This window comes from Hyaena hyaena, unplaced genomic scaffold, assembly GCF_003009895.1.
Source record: "Hyaena hyaena isolate Hyena2069 unplaced genomic scaffold, ASM300989v1 scaffold_290, whole genome shotgun sequence".
NCBI classification, from domain to species: Eukaryota; Metazoa; Chordata; class Mammalia; order Carnivora; family Hyaenidae; genus Hyaena; species Hyaena hyaena.
In genome coordinates, this window is record NW_024080926.1 from 764,333 (window position 1) to 780,226 (window position 15,894).

The window sequence follows — 15,894 nt, forward strand, 5'->3', positions numbered from 1 at the left end:
GAAGCAATTACCTAGAGTCTTCTGGCCTGGATCCTTAATAATTCATGCAAAAATCCCAGTCTGTTCCTGAGGATAACACGTTTGCCCTGTGGAAATGAGGTAGGAGTGCATTCTTTAAAAATATGAGCTCCAAAGAGCCAATCCCAGACCTTTTTCTTCTTGCAAGATTTGTGATGGGAGAAGACCCCATTTATAAAGTTTGCTCAGACTCCCCACCTCTCCTATCTGTTGGCATTTTCTGGTTGAATGAAATTCCCAGATGGGCTTTCCTTCTTTTTCTTTACCATTCCTCAAGTCAGACAGTGACAACACAAATTGTGTGTGAGCAGCGATTGGAAGGATCCTCATTGCATGTAATTTAGAAACAGAGATAGTCTGAAAGGCTCACTGATTTAATTACAGGATGTAAAAGTGGGTGATGCATGGCCCACAACTGACAGCTGATGGGGGACTCCACTAGAGAGCCTTGTTTTTATCTCTGAAATCACGCTGACAAATCTCAGGGGGAATTTTGGGAGGGCAGTCGTAAACAGACCATGTTCCTTAACCACCAGGGTAAATTACCAGGTAACTTTGGTGGAAACTTGTGTCAATGTAACATGATCTCTTTCCCCATATTTTCTTCTTATACCTTTTAAGGTCATCTGTGTGCTAGCAGGACAATGAAGGGAACAGAAAACATCTCTCACATAGATATTTTCTGAGCACGCAATTTCCTCATTTGTAGTGAGTGGCACTTCTGTGCAGGCTGGTGATGGGTCCCATGCAGCGCGAATCTGCACAGTTGCCCTGCGTGGGGACTGACCCCAAACCACAAGGGAAGTGTGCCCTGGGCTCCCAGAGAAGTCCCAGCCATGTTCATGACCACCCACTTTCCAGTTCGGTAGCTAACCTTCCAGAAGGTCTGACTCGGGATGGAAACCTACAGTGAATCGATTCCTTACCTTTTATTTTGGCCCCTCGCTGGGAGGTTCTGCCCAGTGGCTGAGTTGTTGATTTCAGATTGTTGGAAAATAAAAGGACAAACTTAATTGCCCCCCAGAAATGACTGTACCCTCTCCTCCAACCACATGGATCCCCTGCCTCATGCGGCACCCCTGGACCAAACAACAGGTGCCCCACCTTGGGCTGCCGCTGCCGGCAGCACCTCTGCACCATGGTGTCCTTGGTTGGATACCGCGGCAGCCATGCAACACAGTTCTTACATCTGAGCTTTTTATGTAGCTGGGGGACAAAGCACATGGACAACCTGTGGATCAATGGCTTCACGGGCAAGGCTGGTCACTGATGAAGGGCCACCCAGGTCAACAAGTGAGAAGCCCTGGAATGACACAGCAGAAGAGAGGCTGTGACAATCACAGGGACAGTTGTCTTCATCTTGTCCTGCATCTCTCTATAGGATGCCGGGTCTACCTGACTTAGCTTCCCCCAAGTGCCTGTTTTCTGCCATCAACTTGAACCTGAGCATGTGACCCTGCCTCTGTCCTCAGGCACCTCGGCTATCTCCTGAGGGCCCGGTGGATCAATCCTCTGTCCCCTGGTCACATGGCTGCTCTGGTGACATCACTGTCTCATTCATCTTGGCACTTTGGTCCCTTCACTTTCTTCTGCTCTCAGGTGATGGCATCACAGCAGATGCGCCAGAAGTGTCTTCGTGATGCTTGGCTCGCCTGTTCCAGGAGCCTTGTTGTCCTCCTCACTCTTCAGGATGAGGCTAGACTCTTCCATCCTTCGGGAGCTCGCCTTGACCCCAGCCACGGTGCTCATCACCCAACAACCACCATGACCACTTTTGGTCCTCTTAGTGTCATTGTGACCTAGATATTATAATTATTATTCCCATTTTATGGATGAGAAGATTGACACTCCAAAAGGTTATGAGTTGCCTAAATTGTCAGTGCAGTAATAATGAAAAATAACAAGCTTTAATCAAGTCCCAAATCATGCACCATTCATTGAGCTAAGCTCTTCATATCCACTATTTTAGTTAATGCTTAACAACCTCAGGCAATAGGCATGGTTTTAGCCCATTTTGCAGGGGAGAGTAAGGTCAAGAGAGAAGAAATGACTAGATGATGGGCAGCAGAGCCAGAATCTAAGCCCTGATGACCATGGTTCAGCTGTTTAGCCAGCTCCAAAGGTGTTTTTTAAAATCATGTCAACATAACTTAGTGACTGTCAACTGTTGTCATTAAAAAAAAAAAAAAACATTCCACATATCGCTAAAGCCTCTGCCTGCTTCCCGATCAGGCGCCAGGCTTGTTCTTACTTGTAGCAAGATGTCTGTAGATGTGCATCGAAGGGGCAGAGACAAACTGCCAGCATCAACAGGAACACTGAAATGTACAGGTGGATTCAGACCAAAGTTGACTAGACAACAGTGAAAAGAAATAAAACAATCATTTCTGTTTATTTACCCTAGTTGATGTGCAAACATATCGCTAAAAAAACCAGCTTTACTTGGTCACATTTTGCATTTTGCTTTCCCGGTTCAGCTTTTTCTTCCCCTAAGTAACTCTTAACATACTCCAGTGCTTTAGAAATAGCCTTATCCAAGCTAATGACATGAAAATAAGGAGTAATGTATACTCAATTGTACATAATAGGGTTGTAATTCCATGGGGATACGGCTGAGTGCTTTGCTAATGTCATCAGAAATTCAACATGGAATTCTAGGCTCCAGTTAACGCGCGGGATGGTTTGATTGGTTTGCCTGCCAGGGAATCTGAGCAGACTTTCCTGTGGGATGCTGCTCTCAGAGGGCGCCTCCCGGGACCGTGGCTAGTGGGGATGTGGAGGCGACGGCGGGGTCTACCAGCTCTTCTTAATGCATCAGCGTGCCCTTCAGGGTCCTGCCTATGCGAATACGACGCCAGGGACCCTCTCGGTGTGAAGTGTGTTTGGTGGAGATCGACATTCCCAAATCATAATAACACACCATCACTTTCGATATAGGTCATTCACCAAGATTCTTCCCGGTGATCGGAAACCTTGAGCCAGGCGTCCCCAGCCCGAGCACAACACGCTGCTCTGGTTAGGAAGCACCCTCTCTCTCTGCCACACAGGAGTGTCCAACAAATACTAAATGATGAGTTTGTGCTCTGTGCTCCGCTGCAGTGGACATGTGCGTGTCCCCGTAGGCCTGAGGCCACCAGGGGAGCCCACTGGGAGTGTCCTGAGGGAGCGGGGACAGCGTTGCTGAGGATGGAACTGGGGCCATTGTCTAGAGGAGCCGGAGCCCGCTAGAGCTGCAGGTGGAGTCTGGCAGAGTCAGGACGGAGCCGAAACAGGCCAAACAGGGTAAGGATGGTGAGCGAGAACCTACCTCTTCATTTGGCAGCACGTGGCTCAAAGGAGCCACACGAAGGCCACGCCGCCGTCAAGAGCAGCAATGGTTTAACTTGCAACGCACTTTCACAGGCATGAGTATTCTCACAAACCCCCGTGAATCCCAGGAGGAGCACCTTAGGTCACATGACCTGGACCAACATTTCTTAGCCTGGGATCCCCAGGTCCCTTGAACCTCCAAGCCGACCTCAGGGTGGCACGGCCTGGTTAGGAGCTCAGAGCGGGAGGCTGGGAAACATGGGATCCTCCTGCGTCTGCGCCCAGTAGGCATGCCATCTGGATGGGTGACTTTGTCCCCAGAATCAGGTTCCTCATCCTTAGAATTGGAAGGTGGATACGACTCCTGTCACGGTGCTGTTGACATGATTAGCTGAGCTAATAGGCTGCCACACGGGAATCGCCACAGAAGTTGATGACGACTGGGTACATTCTGTTTGGCAGAGACTGTCTCTGGTCCTCACCAGATTTTTAAAGTCGTATAAACACCTCTATTCCTTTTTCTTTTTTTTAATTTTTTTTTATGTTTTATTTATTTCTAGGAGAGAGAGAGAGACAGCGTGAGCAGGGGAGGGTCGGAGAGAGGGAGATACAGACTCTGAAACAGGCTCCAGGCTCTGAGCTGGCAGTCAGCACAGAGCCCGACGCGAGGCCCGAACCCACGAACCGCGAGATCATGACCCGAGCGAAAGTCGGACGCTCAACCGACTAAGCCACCCAGGCGCCCCTAAACACCTCTATTCCAAAGAACAAGCCACCCTTGACCTGGAGGAGGAGAATGACACGCGATGCGCGGAGCCACGGCAGCCCGGAAGGCGGCCCGAGATACAGGGTTCCGGCGCGGGGGGTGCGGACGGGGGATGCACACGCCGGTGTGGAGACAGGCTGGGCGGGGCCGCCGTTCCTTCTCAGAAGGTGTTGTGCTCCTTTCGAGGTTTACGCCGCCCTGTCCGTTGGTTCCTCTGACACGGTTGAGTTTAGCCTGTGGGCTTCCCCTCCTCTGTCTACCGGCTCATTCTCGCCCGTCTCCGCGGGTCACATCCGCACAAGAGCCCCGGGGAAAGGCCTTCTTCCTCCTCCTGTCCACCGCTGTCCGCAGGGAGTGGGCGACCCCTCGGGCAGACACCTGGGGAGCCGCAGGGGCACACGGAACGGGGGGCGCGGCCTTCGCGGGGGGGGGGGCGGGGGGCCTGCCGCTCTACGTGTGTGACTCCGCACACGTGATTCGAGTTCCCTGTCTCGCTACGTAAACCCGGAAACAACTCTACCGCGCGGAGTCGAAGCAAGGGCAGAACGGGAGGCTGCGCCCTAGGGCCCACGGGGAGATCACCCCTCAGCCGGCGTGCGGCCCTCCCTCCCGCCGGGGCCCGTCGAGCTTTCCGGTCCTCCTGTCCCTAGCGTCTCCCTCTGTACGTCTGAGGAGTGACGACAGGGCTGTCCCCTCCTCCAAATACAAAACCGGACAATCCGGTCCGCACCGGAGTGACCTCCCACCGTCGTTAGGTCCGGGACAAGTCGCAAAGCACCTTCCCGCTGCTTGTGAACACGCGCGTCCGCTCGCCAGGCGCGTCGAGCGCGGCCCCCACCTCTGCTTGGCCGCGCCTTCTGAGCCGGCGCGAGGGCGCCCTTCCCCCGACGGTCCTCGGACCCCGCGGGTTGGCGGCGGGCCCCGTGGGGGCGGGAAGGCGGGGGGAGGGAGGTGCCCGCGGAAACCCTCGCCTCGTGCGGAGGGACTTCCGGTGGGACTCCGGTTCCAGAAGCTGCCGGCTCCCGAGTGCTGCTCGAGAACTGCTTACCCCCCTGGGGCGTCCTTCTGCTACGCGAACTACACCCTCATGGGGCTGGCGCAGTCAGCGCACACGGGAAGCTGGACCTTCATTAAAACGTTCCCGCCAAACGCCGGCGCCCAGCAGGTGAGCGGGCCGCTGCCCACGGTTCTCCGGAAGGCCCCGGGGACGCCCGTCTCGGGTGGGTTCCGGGCAGGTGCCCACGGCAGGGACGCGGCTCCGAGCCGCACACACCCGCCGGCAGGTCAGCGGCCACGCCCGCCTTCCCCGGGCAGCCGCGGAGCAGGCAGGGTCCGTGCAAGGGAGCCACGCTTCGAGAACCTTCCCTGGCCCCAGTCCCGGACGCGGTGCTGACCGTGGCCCGGAGGGAGGCGCGAGGAGAGGCTCGGCCTCGGGCGGTCACAGGCGGTCACGCCCGGGAGAGGGACGGCGGGCTGCCCGCCCAGGCGCCCTGTCGGATGGGACCCGCGGGCAGCGCAGAGCCGTGCGCACCAGCCGTGCGCCCGGGTTAGCACCGACCCGGCCGGGGGTCAGGACGGTGGTCCCTTTGCGGCTGCAGCTGGGCGGGGCCCCGGGCCGGTCCCTGGCGCCCGTGGGAGAGGCGACTTCGCAGGGGACACGTGCAAGACGACAAGTGGCGGGAAGGGACAGCTGTCCCCGCCCAGGGCAGCGCTGGGCCAGGGCTCTGAGCCGGAAGTGCAGGGTGTGCGTGCACGTGTGTGCGTGTGTATGTGCGTGCACGCGTGGGCCAGGAGCGGACGGCCCTCCTTCCACGCCCGGGGGTTTTGAGGCCAAGGTGTAAGACGGGCGGACCGAGGGGTCCCACGGCGAACACAGGGGCCACGGCCTCAGGACGTCTGGGAAGACACAGGCCAGCTTTGCGGGAACTTTCCGGAACTGACCTCAGGTGCAGGGGGTCAAGTTGCCCGGAACCTGCCTCTTCCCCCTGCCCCCTCATCCTGTGAGGCCGAGCTCAGGGCAGCCCCCATTCCCCCCCAACCCCCAACCCCCTGAGGCCGAGCTCAGGGCAGCCCCCTATTCCCCCCCACCCCAAACCCGCTGAGGCCGAGCTCAGGGCAGCCCCCCATTCCCCCCACCCCCGACCCCCTGAGGCCGAGCTCAGGGCAGCCCCCCATTCCCCCCCCACCCCCGACCCCCTGAGGCCGAGCTCAGGGCAGCCCCCCGTGCCCAGCGCCTCGGGCAGTGAGGACCCCCAGGGTTCCACTCGCTTCACCGGGGTCCAGGGCTGCGTGTAGGAGCGGAGTCCACATCAGGCTGTGCCCTTCACAGCCCTCTGTGCTGCCACAGCAGGGGGGCCCTCGGACAGGTGACCTGCCCTCTCCAGCCTGTGCTTCCTTCTCATGTCGCTTCTCCATCAGCCCGGGATTCTCACCTCTGAAAACACACTCAGCACACATCATGTACACACACACACACACACCCCCCGTACCACACACGTCACACCAAACACATACCCCTCACACCATGTCACACCACACACAGGTCACACCACATCCCCCACACACCCGAAAGCGCGCGCGCGCACACACACACACACACACACACAATCATACACCCATACCACACACACAGGACACAGGAAGGGAGCTCATAAGGATTGAGGGCCTTTTATGGCCATGCCCTTGGGCCATATCTTATCCTGATTAATTTCTGCAGCAACGCGAGAGGCATTTATCCCGGGTTATGGAAGAGGAAACAAAGTACGAAGGCCCCGTGACTGCTCGGACTGCGCAGCCGCTGCTGCTGTCCCGTGCGCGGCGCCGCCAGCCCGCTTCCGCCGCCACCGCGGGTCCGGAGCGGCTGCGCCCGGCGCTGTGGGAGCGGTTCCGAGGGACGCGCCCCGCAGCGCCGCCCGGCGGCCGCAGCGGGAAGAGGGAACGCGCCCCCGCGCTGCCCCCTTCGTGAGCCCTGGGGAACGCGTGCTCTGCGGGGCCACCGTTGGTCGCAGCGCCGGACACCGGCTGGGTGGACCCAAGGCTCTGGTGTCCGTGCAGCCCGCTCATCTCGTTCTCCCCCCGGGGGGGGGGGGCGGGGACAGCTCTGTGGTCTTCCACAGCCCGTCTCTGTAAGGAGTGGGGCGCAGGACTTCTGCGGGGACGTCTGGTGGGCCAGGGTCGGGACCCGGACACTGAGGTGACGACCAGCAAGCCAGGCGCGCAGGGCGGCAGTGGGCGGTGCTGTCCGCACGGCCTCCAGGAAGCCCTGGACAACCCGGGGCCCAAACGGAGGTCCAGCTCATCGTCAGATGTGCATGAGGAGCAACCTGGGATTAGGCACAGCGTGAGCGGTAAGGAGACGAAATGCCAGATAAAAGCTGCGCTGTCTGGTTAACAGCAGGCTTACGAGGTATTGGAAATACGGACCCTCCCCCCCGCCCCCCTACAGCGGAGTCCCAAATCCTCAGACCCTTCGCTTCCTGGTTCCTCCCTGCTCCCTCCTCCTTTGCAATGAGGATGGCCGAAGAACAAAGGAGGGACTTAACGTCTCTGCTCAGCTCAGGGAATGTACATTTGTTCCAGTCAGACCACTTTTTTTGCCTTTCATGGGCATAGGCGACATCTGGGTGAGGCTGTGACCTCTGTAGTCCCCAGCCAGTGAGGAGCCAGGGGAGGGACTTGCGGGCTAGGAGATAAATTGTCTGCTGTACCGCCTGTGGGCCAGACAAATGCTCGTGCAAGTACCTTGATTAAATCCTCACTTCACTGCTCCACGTCTCCGTGTCCCTCCTGTGACTGGGGCAGTGAGACTCTTTCTCACGACAGAAAGTCCCCATATAGCGTTAGAGGATTTCCTGTTCCCTTGGCCTGGGGTCCTCTTCCTACACAGCGTGCGCTTTTAGCTTGGATGCCACTCTCTCCAGTGGGCTTTCTAGTTCCTCTCCTTCCATGTAGGCGCGTGAGTCAGTTAGGGAGGCTTTTGGCTGCAGGTGGTGGAAGAGACAGGAAAGAGCAAGTTAAGTGGAGGTCAGTTTTGCTACAACAGGACGCAAGGACTCCTAAAACGCGGCAAACTATGCAAGATTGGACAGTTAATCGATGAAGGGGAACACGGAGCCAGGGGCACAGCACTGGGAACCCTTATCAGTGACAGTGCTGATAACTGATGAAAGAACCTCATGAAAGCTGCCCTGTGGTCTCACGCACAATTGAGACTGCACCAATCCTACAGTAAATACAGTAGTCTCATATCTCAGTTAACACCGAGAAAGGCCCAAGGTTTGTCTGAGGACTGGACAAAGGAAGGTCAGCCTGTGAGCAGAGGGGAGTTGAGGAAGGGGGCAGATGTGGAGTGTGAGGGCGAGGTCTGACTCCAGGTGTGATGGGTGTGGCTCATAACACTCACTGGGAGGTGGGGAGGGGTGTGTGTGTGTGTGTGTGTGTGTTCCCAGGCTGGGATCGGCGGGGTGCAATCTTTCATGTTGACCTTGTATGTCTGTGAGTGGAATCATTCATCTGCAGACACAGCAGTTACACAATTCTCAGACTGATCCTGCATACATGAATCACACTGACACAAATTGTGTGTCACAACCAGTGTCGGAGCAGAGCTGACTGCTCCAACATGCACGGGGCCGTGGGGCTCCCACTCCAGTGGGCGTCAGACAGTCTTCCCGAGGCAGAGGGGAATGTCCCTGGGGCGAGGGTCCGTGGCCGTGCCTGTGGCCTTGCACATTTCCCGTACCACGAGTGACTGCAGGCTACTTGTCCCGGGTCGAGTGCATTTGTAGACTCTTTCACCTAGTTTGACTTTGCTGGCCCTCTGAAGTGGATAAACGCCTTCAAAGTATCTCTGCAAAAACCACGGATTGAGGTTGACGCTGATATCGCAAGTGCAGTGAGCAAAGAGGAGAAAACACAGCGGCCATATGTCCTGTTCTCAAGGCAAGGTCTTCATCCATCACAACTGGATGAAAATGACGACAGCCTGACAAAATCTGACAATAACGTACTCTGACTTCAAAATTAGGAAAAATTATTATAAATGGAGATTTACATCAGTTCTTGTTAACTGTGACTCTCACTTTCTGTGTGCAGAGAGTCAACACCTTGGGGTATAAATGAATGCAAGTAGAGATCTATTATAATTAGCGAGACATTGAAAACTAAATCAAAATATGGAGACAGGCATTTATCTCTTTTGGGAAGGCTTGAAGTGTTGGGAGCCATTCTGAGCCCACTAGTTGAGAAAACTCCTGGTGAGGTTAAAGCAAGTTTGCATGATCTCTTGCCAATCAAATGATGACCAATATCCACCCTCACTCAATTATTTCTGCCTGAGCACCGACCCCTAAGGCATCTTGTTGATCAGTATCAGGAGTGACTTGTCTTCCTATTCTGGCCCTGGTCTGATGATTGCACCTTGTGACAGAACTTATTGTAGGAACTTCTTCCTTTGATTATGGGAACAGACATCGTGTCTCCAGCAGGTCCTGTTTCCTTCCATACTTTCCCTTGAGCTATGAACAGGCTAATGACCCTTACTCATATAAGATTGACCTTTACATGTACAATTCTATTTCCATGGTTGCATTAGTCCAAGATGTTCATATAGCTCAACATGTAAATCAGCTAACCAAAAATGTCTCTCATGCCCTAGCTATTCAGGAAATCATAAAACTAGACACAAAGGTAAATGTACCCGAAGAGGCTATTCTATGTATTGGAAATGAGCTAAATTCTTTAAAGGTATGGTTGGCTCTCAGGAGCCATAAAGAATAGAACTGGAAACTCAAGTCTTGCCCAGAGACAAAGAGCCTAACTTAGAGAGAAGGAACAGATAAGGGGAGAACATAAGTTACTATATATTCCTTTACTAACTGATGACGTGTAGCAACCCCTTCCCTAAGGCCTACATTCCACAAACACCTTCCCTTACCCTGGCAGCTGTGATGAGTGTGGATAAGAGTATCTATAATCCTATGACTTAATCTTAGTGTTATTAAAATGTGGACACCCTGTTATTTTCTTAGTTACTCAACCTCACTGTAATTGGGGCAGTTCTGCAAAAATACTTCTGTGAAACCTGTTTCTGTACATTTTCCAAAAACATCTTATCACAAAGAGTTATCCATTGTAAAAATTCCTTTTTCTGATGCCATGTTAACATTTGACCTATAAATAAAGACACCAAAACCGACAGGACGGAGATGCTTGCCTGGTGATGAATAAGATTCTCGGGGCTCTCTCACTCTCTCTCTCGCCGACACTGTCCATCCTTCAGGGACCCCTAGACCTGCTGGATCCGGCCTCCGGCAAGTGGCGCCCAAACATCGGACCTGAAGGTAATCTCTTTAAACTATGTTGTTTTCATTGCATTAGTCGGAACGGTTAGTATTCCACCATAGGGTACCATGGACCCCCATGTATAAGATAAGTAGGGTTAGCTGGTGGATAAGCAAAGAACTGTTTTTTGAGAAGTTATGGGCCATAAAGTGTCTAAGGAAAGGAGACTCTTTATAGATGTTATATGGAACATGCTTACAAAAAAAGGGGTAAAGGTGTCCCCTCAAAAAATTGCTTGATTTCTACGTTTTGTTCAAAAACTGTGTCCCTGGTTCCTTGAGGAAGGAACTGTCAGCATAGATATCTGGAATCAACTTGGGGACAAAATTAGACAATGTTATATTTCACAAGGACCAAAAAAATATCCCGGTTGAAATTATTTCTCTATTGACCATCGTAAAGGGGGAGTTAGACTCCTCAAAAGATACTTTGGGAGTCTTCAAGCCCACCACCTCCCCAAATGATAGTAAAGTAGACTCGGGGACTGTCCCCAACTCCACCACTATGAAGGTTTCAAATTTAACATCAAACAAGTGGGCTTTCCCTGTTCAGACTACAGGGACTTTCCCTCCATCTGGGCCGCTTCCTCCCATGCCACCTTCAAAAGGTATAGGGCTCAGAGCCACCGTTAGAGAGGCTGAAAAAGAGAGAGATACAGATTTTGTTCACTGCTTCCCCATTGCTCTTGGGGAAGAATTTGATGAGGACCCTCCTTGGGAACCTCTTCCCTGTAAGATTGTTAAGGAACTAAAACTTGCCTGTACCAAATATGGGCCACTCGCTCCCTACACACTTCCATTGCTAAAGGCTCTCATATCCCGCTGGATGACACCTTATGACTGGATGCAGGTTGCAAAAGCTGTCTGTCAGGAGGCCAGAATCTGCTATGGAAAGCGGAATATGATGACCTTGCTAGAAAAAGAGTAGCAATAAATAAAAGGATGAATAGGAGAGACATTACCCTCGATAAACTCCTAGGTGAGGTGATTTTGACACTGCTCAAGCTCCAATGTATCTTGACAAGGTCACCTTACTCTGATTGTAAGGTCACTTACAATCAGATTGTGCAGGTCACTGATTGTGCCTATAACGCATGCAGAACTTTGCCAATTGCAACAGGCAGGGCTGCTACCTTGGGAGAAATCCGACCACAATCAGATGAAAGCTATGAGGATTTTGTGTCTAGACTCATACAAGCTGTTAGAAGAGTGATAACTAATGATGAGGCAGGGGACATTTTCATTAAACAACTAGCATTGAAAATGCCTCTTCTACCTGCCAATCTTTATTACGACCCATAAGAAAAACTGGCACTTAACTGATTATGTCAAACAATGCACAGACATAAGTCCTGCCTTTATCCAGGGCATGGCTATCACAGCAGCTTTAAAGGGAGAAACATACTTTCAATATGTCAGGTCTTTAGGGCAGTCAGGAGGTACTAAGAGCGAAAAACCTTCCGCAAGGTTTAATTGCTATTCTTGTGGGCAAGTGGGACATTCCAGTAGGGACTGCCCTACAAAAAAGGCCATTACCTCTCTGCCAACCGCACCTGTTCCTCAGGTGATAAATAATAACAACATGCCCAGGACTATGTGCCCTAGGTGTCAAAAGGGCTTTCACTGGGCCAAAAAATTGTAAATCTAAATTTCACAAAAAATGGCCAACCACTGGGAACCAATCTCCAAAAATCTCAGGACCAGGGAAATGGATTGAGGGGCCAACCCCAGGCCCCGACACTAATTGGGGCAACATCCCTTAGCTCTCTCAGTCCGTTCGCCAATTCCAATCAGTCTCCGAGCTCTACAGAGCAACCCCAGGCAGCGCAGGACTGGACCTCCGTTCCACCACCAGCACAATACTAACCCTTGAGTCACCTCCTGTAACTATTCCCACCGGTGTAAAGGGGCCCCTGCCCCCTGGGGTAGTGGGATTAATACTGGGATGGAGCTCCATCTCCCTTCAGGGGATCCATATAATCCCCGGGGTGGTTGATGCTGATTATCAGGGAGAGATCAAGGTGCTGGTCTCTCCTCCTTCTTCCACCAAGCAAATTTTTAAGGATCAGAGAATTGCCCAGTTACTATTATTGCCTTAGTATCACATGGGAAAGGATGCCACTGATGCCCCCAGAGGAGAAGGAGGCTTTGGCTCTAGCGAGAAGGCCTTTTGGATGCAGGAGACTAAAGCCTCTAGGCCCATGAAAGTATTGAAGGTTCAGGGAATTCCTATTCAAGGACTTCTAGACACCAGAGCAGATGTCTCCTGCATGGCAGGAGAAGATTGGCCTTCAGCTTGGCCAACTCAGAAAGCTCCTGCTACTCTTGTGGGTATAGGACAGGCTTCTAACGTGGCAAAAAGCTCTCAAATCCTAAAACGGTCAGATGATGAAAACAATTCAGGAAGTTTTTGTCCTTATGTTATCCCTTCCATCCCTTTTTCTTTATGGGGACGAGACATTTTATCCCAAACGGGAATGTTACTTTACACCCCAGATGGCAAGATCACTAATCAGATGTTACAAATGCGGCTTCATCCCAACAAAAGGTTGGACCAGACACAACAGGGTATAATAACTTCCATAAATATAAAGCCCAAATTGGACAAAAAAGGGATTGGCCAGCGACATTTGTAGAAGGGGCCATTGTTCCCTTTGCTGCTGACCCAATAATCTGGAAGTCAGGCACTCCTGTTTGGGTAGAACAGTGGCCCTTAACTTCTGAAAAAGCAGCAGCAGCAGCAGCAGCAAGACAACTTCTAGAACAACAGCTTAAGGAAGGACATATCGAGCCTTCCAGTAGTCCATGGAATACTTCCATTTTTGTTATTAGGAAAAAATCAGGTAAATGGAGATTGTTGCAAGATCTGAGAGCAATAAATGCTACTATGGAAAGCATGGGTTCCTTACAACCAGGACTCCCAAGCCTTGTAGCTGTCCTGGTGGATATCAGATAATTGTGAAGTTTGTTGACCTGGCCCTTAAACTGGTTAGGCAGGCTCATGACAACCTTTAATACAAGTAGATTACGGGCCGCACACTTAGCGTTCTGTGTTAACTCTGTGCGGTCCAGGCCAATAATAGACTCCCTTAATTCGGCTTCAGTGGTCTCGGCTGGTCTCTGTGTCTCTCAGCATAATATTTTGGAGGTCTCAGAGAGATTATGGAGACCCCAGACCTCCAAATTCCTGTCTCCTTCCCCTGCACCCTCCCCGGCTCCTGAAGATGCTCTAGGACCCGGGGAAACACTCTTATCTTTCCTGCCACCCCGAAAACAGCCCCAGTTAATCTGTGGGAGTCACCTTTCTAAACCTCCGGAGGTAAGTCAATCTACCATCGGAATTCTGAATGCACGTGTGCTTCTGTCCGGGGGGATTAAGTGGGAGGCTGGACGCAGCAACTTCCCGCCCCCGGGGCACCGAGACGTCACGTCGGTGCAGCCACTTCTGCAGCCTGTAAACATGTTGTGTGGCCACTTCCGTACCTGTTCTGTCCTGTTGCCATTGTCGATGTTTTCAGTCTCCTCTGTAGGGATTCTGTGGGAGGGAGTGTGATCACCTCTAGTGTGGATGTGAGACTCGGTCTGGCTTGCCTGCCAGGTTCGATTCTGTGGCTCCACGGGTGGGCACCCTTAAGGTCCCAAAAAGTCTATGGAGTGTGAGCGGGTCTGTCTGTGATTCCGTGGTGAACGGCACACAGTCTATGGTGGCATCAGAATAGTTTCCGATTGTGAGTCACAAAGCTGGGACCTCTATGGCTAAGCGTCACCTAAGTTCCTTCGGGACACAGCCAGACTGGCATCTGACTGGTCTCCTCATTAGAGAGGGCACCCCCACCTCTTTGGGAGCATTACGGGATTGGGACTGTACAAAGAAGGAATTTTTGGAAAACTATAAAATTATGTAAATTAAAATGACTCACTTTTGATGTAGGGTGGCCTCAGCCATCTGCCGCATCTGGCATGTTGTAGCCAGATTCCCAGATTAAACAGGGACACTGAAAGAATGAGCGTCTGAATTGGATCGGGAGAAACCTCGAGAAGGGGACCTTATTGGTCTAACTGAGATAAAATCAGACTGAAGAGGACGTTAACTCTCTCTGTTCCTCTGCCTAGTAGATGTGAGGGCTTCTCACTCATTCATTTCCCAAGTTAACGGCTATAATTGGAGCCAACTGTGGTCACTCTACCTCGGGATGGGGACTTGAAGGAATATTCCCAAGAAGCTGCAGAAGCTCCTTTTGTTTTGGGGGAAATTCCTTGTCTTCTCCAGACTGACATGGACTGCCTAACAAAAACAAAAACAAACAAACAAAAAAAGAAACCTGAATTCTGTTCCTCTGTCTGAGCTGACAAAATTTAAAACTGGAAATTCTCTTTCTCTGCCTCCTGCTGCCACCTTGCCTCTTCTGCCTTCTCTTCCCGTCCTGTTTCTGCACCAACTTGGGTGTGGTCTACATAACTGGTTCCTATGCCATCCTCAGTGCCTCGGGCACATTGGCTCCTCCTCCCACCCTCAAGGCCAAGGAGCAACATGCACTTCCTCAGAAATCTAGGTCTTGATTACTGAACATAGGTTTGTGTTTTTAACTTCCTATTGCAGAGAGAGTAAGGCTATTTGGACCCATTGGAAAACATGGTTTGTGCTTACTTTGTTCCTGAATTTACCATCTAGACAATTCTTGCATAAACAACTCTCAGTTGGTTACTAAGTCCTCAATTGGAGACTAAGGTTTCCTAAGAGTTAAAGTTCTGCTAAGTGTACTTAAGACTGATGGGAAATAAGGAAAGCAACCCTGTATACAGGAAAATGAGAGATATGTAAGAAAGTTATTTTGTCCTAAATGAGACTGATTATTTAGAGAGAAATGGCTTTGGGACAAAGTTTAAACACAAAGAAAAATTGTAGAAGGTTCATGAAGGGAAATCTTTAAAAAGGAATTTTTTCTGGGCTCAGGATAGACTAAGGTTGAGATGAATGGAATTTTAAAAGTACACTGGTATAAGGTTAAAACTCTGCTCTTCTCTCTGTTCAAAAGACAAGGTTTTCTTGGATTGTTAACCTGCTCTTGATAAGATAATGTAAACAAAGGTTTTCTCTTTTGTCTGCCAAGAAAACCAAAAGTTATAGGTTTCAACTTAATCAGATCTTTGAATAATTATTAAAAGGATGAGGGTCACCCCTTTCAAAAACATAGAGGTGTACTTCACAGATATATAACCAAAGGATTCAGCTCTTAAAGTTTCAGGCATCACCCTATGGACCCATCACTCTGGAGTTAAGTAGGCCAACTCAGAAGAGACCTCAACCTGGTGAGGTGATCCAGATCCAGTCAACCAGCTTAAACTGATCTTCAAAAGGACACTGGCCCCTGAGATCTCCAGCCCTGCTCCATCCACACCCAGGAAGCTGGCTGGTCTACGCACTGCAGAAGCTTGAGGAATCACCTGTCTGATAAGATA

At 51.6% G+C, this 15,894-nt stretch overlaps 1 long non-coding RNA gene across 1 annotated transcript; it reads right to left on the reverse strand.

The window, feature by feature from the left end:
• Positions 1-7,014: 7,014 nt before the first annotated feature.
• Positions 7,015-14,339, reverse strand: LOC120241905. The gene is made up of 3 exons (XR_005530979.1): positions 13,918-14,339; positions 7,835-8,073; positions 7,015-7,416 (listed from the first exon to the last, which is right to left on the reverse strand). It is a non-coding gene; the product is annotated as an uncharacterized LOC120241905 (long non-coding RNA).
• Between the last annotated feature and the right edge of the window lie 1,555 nt (positions 14,340-15,894).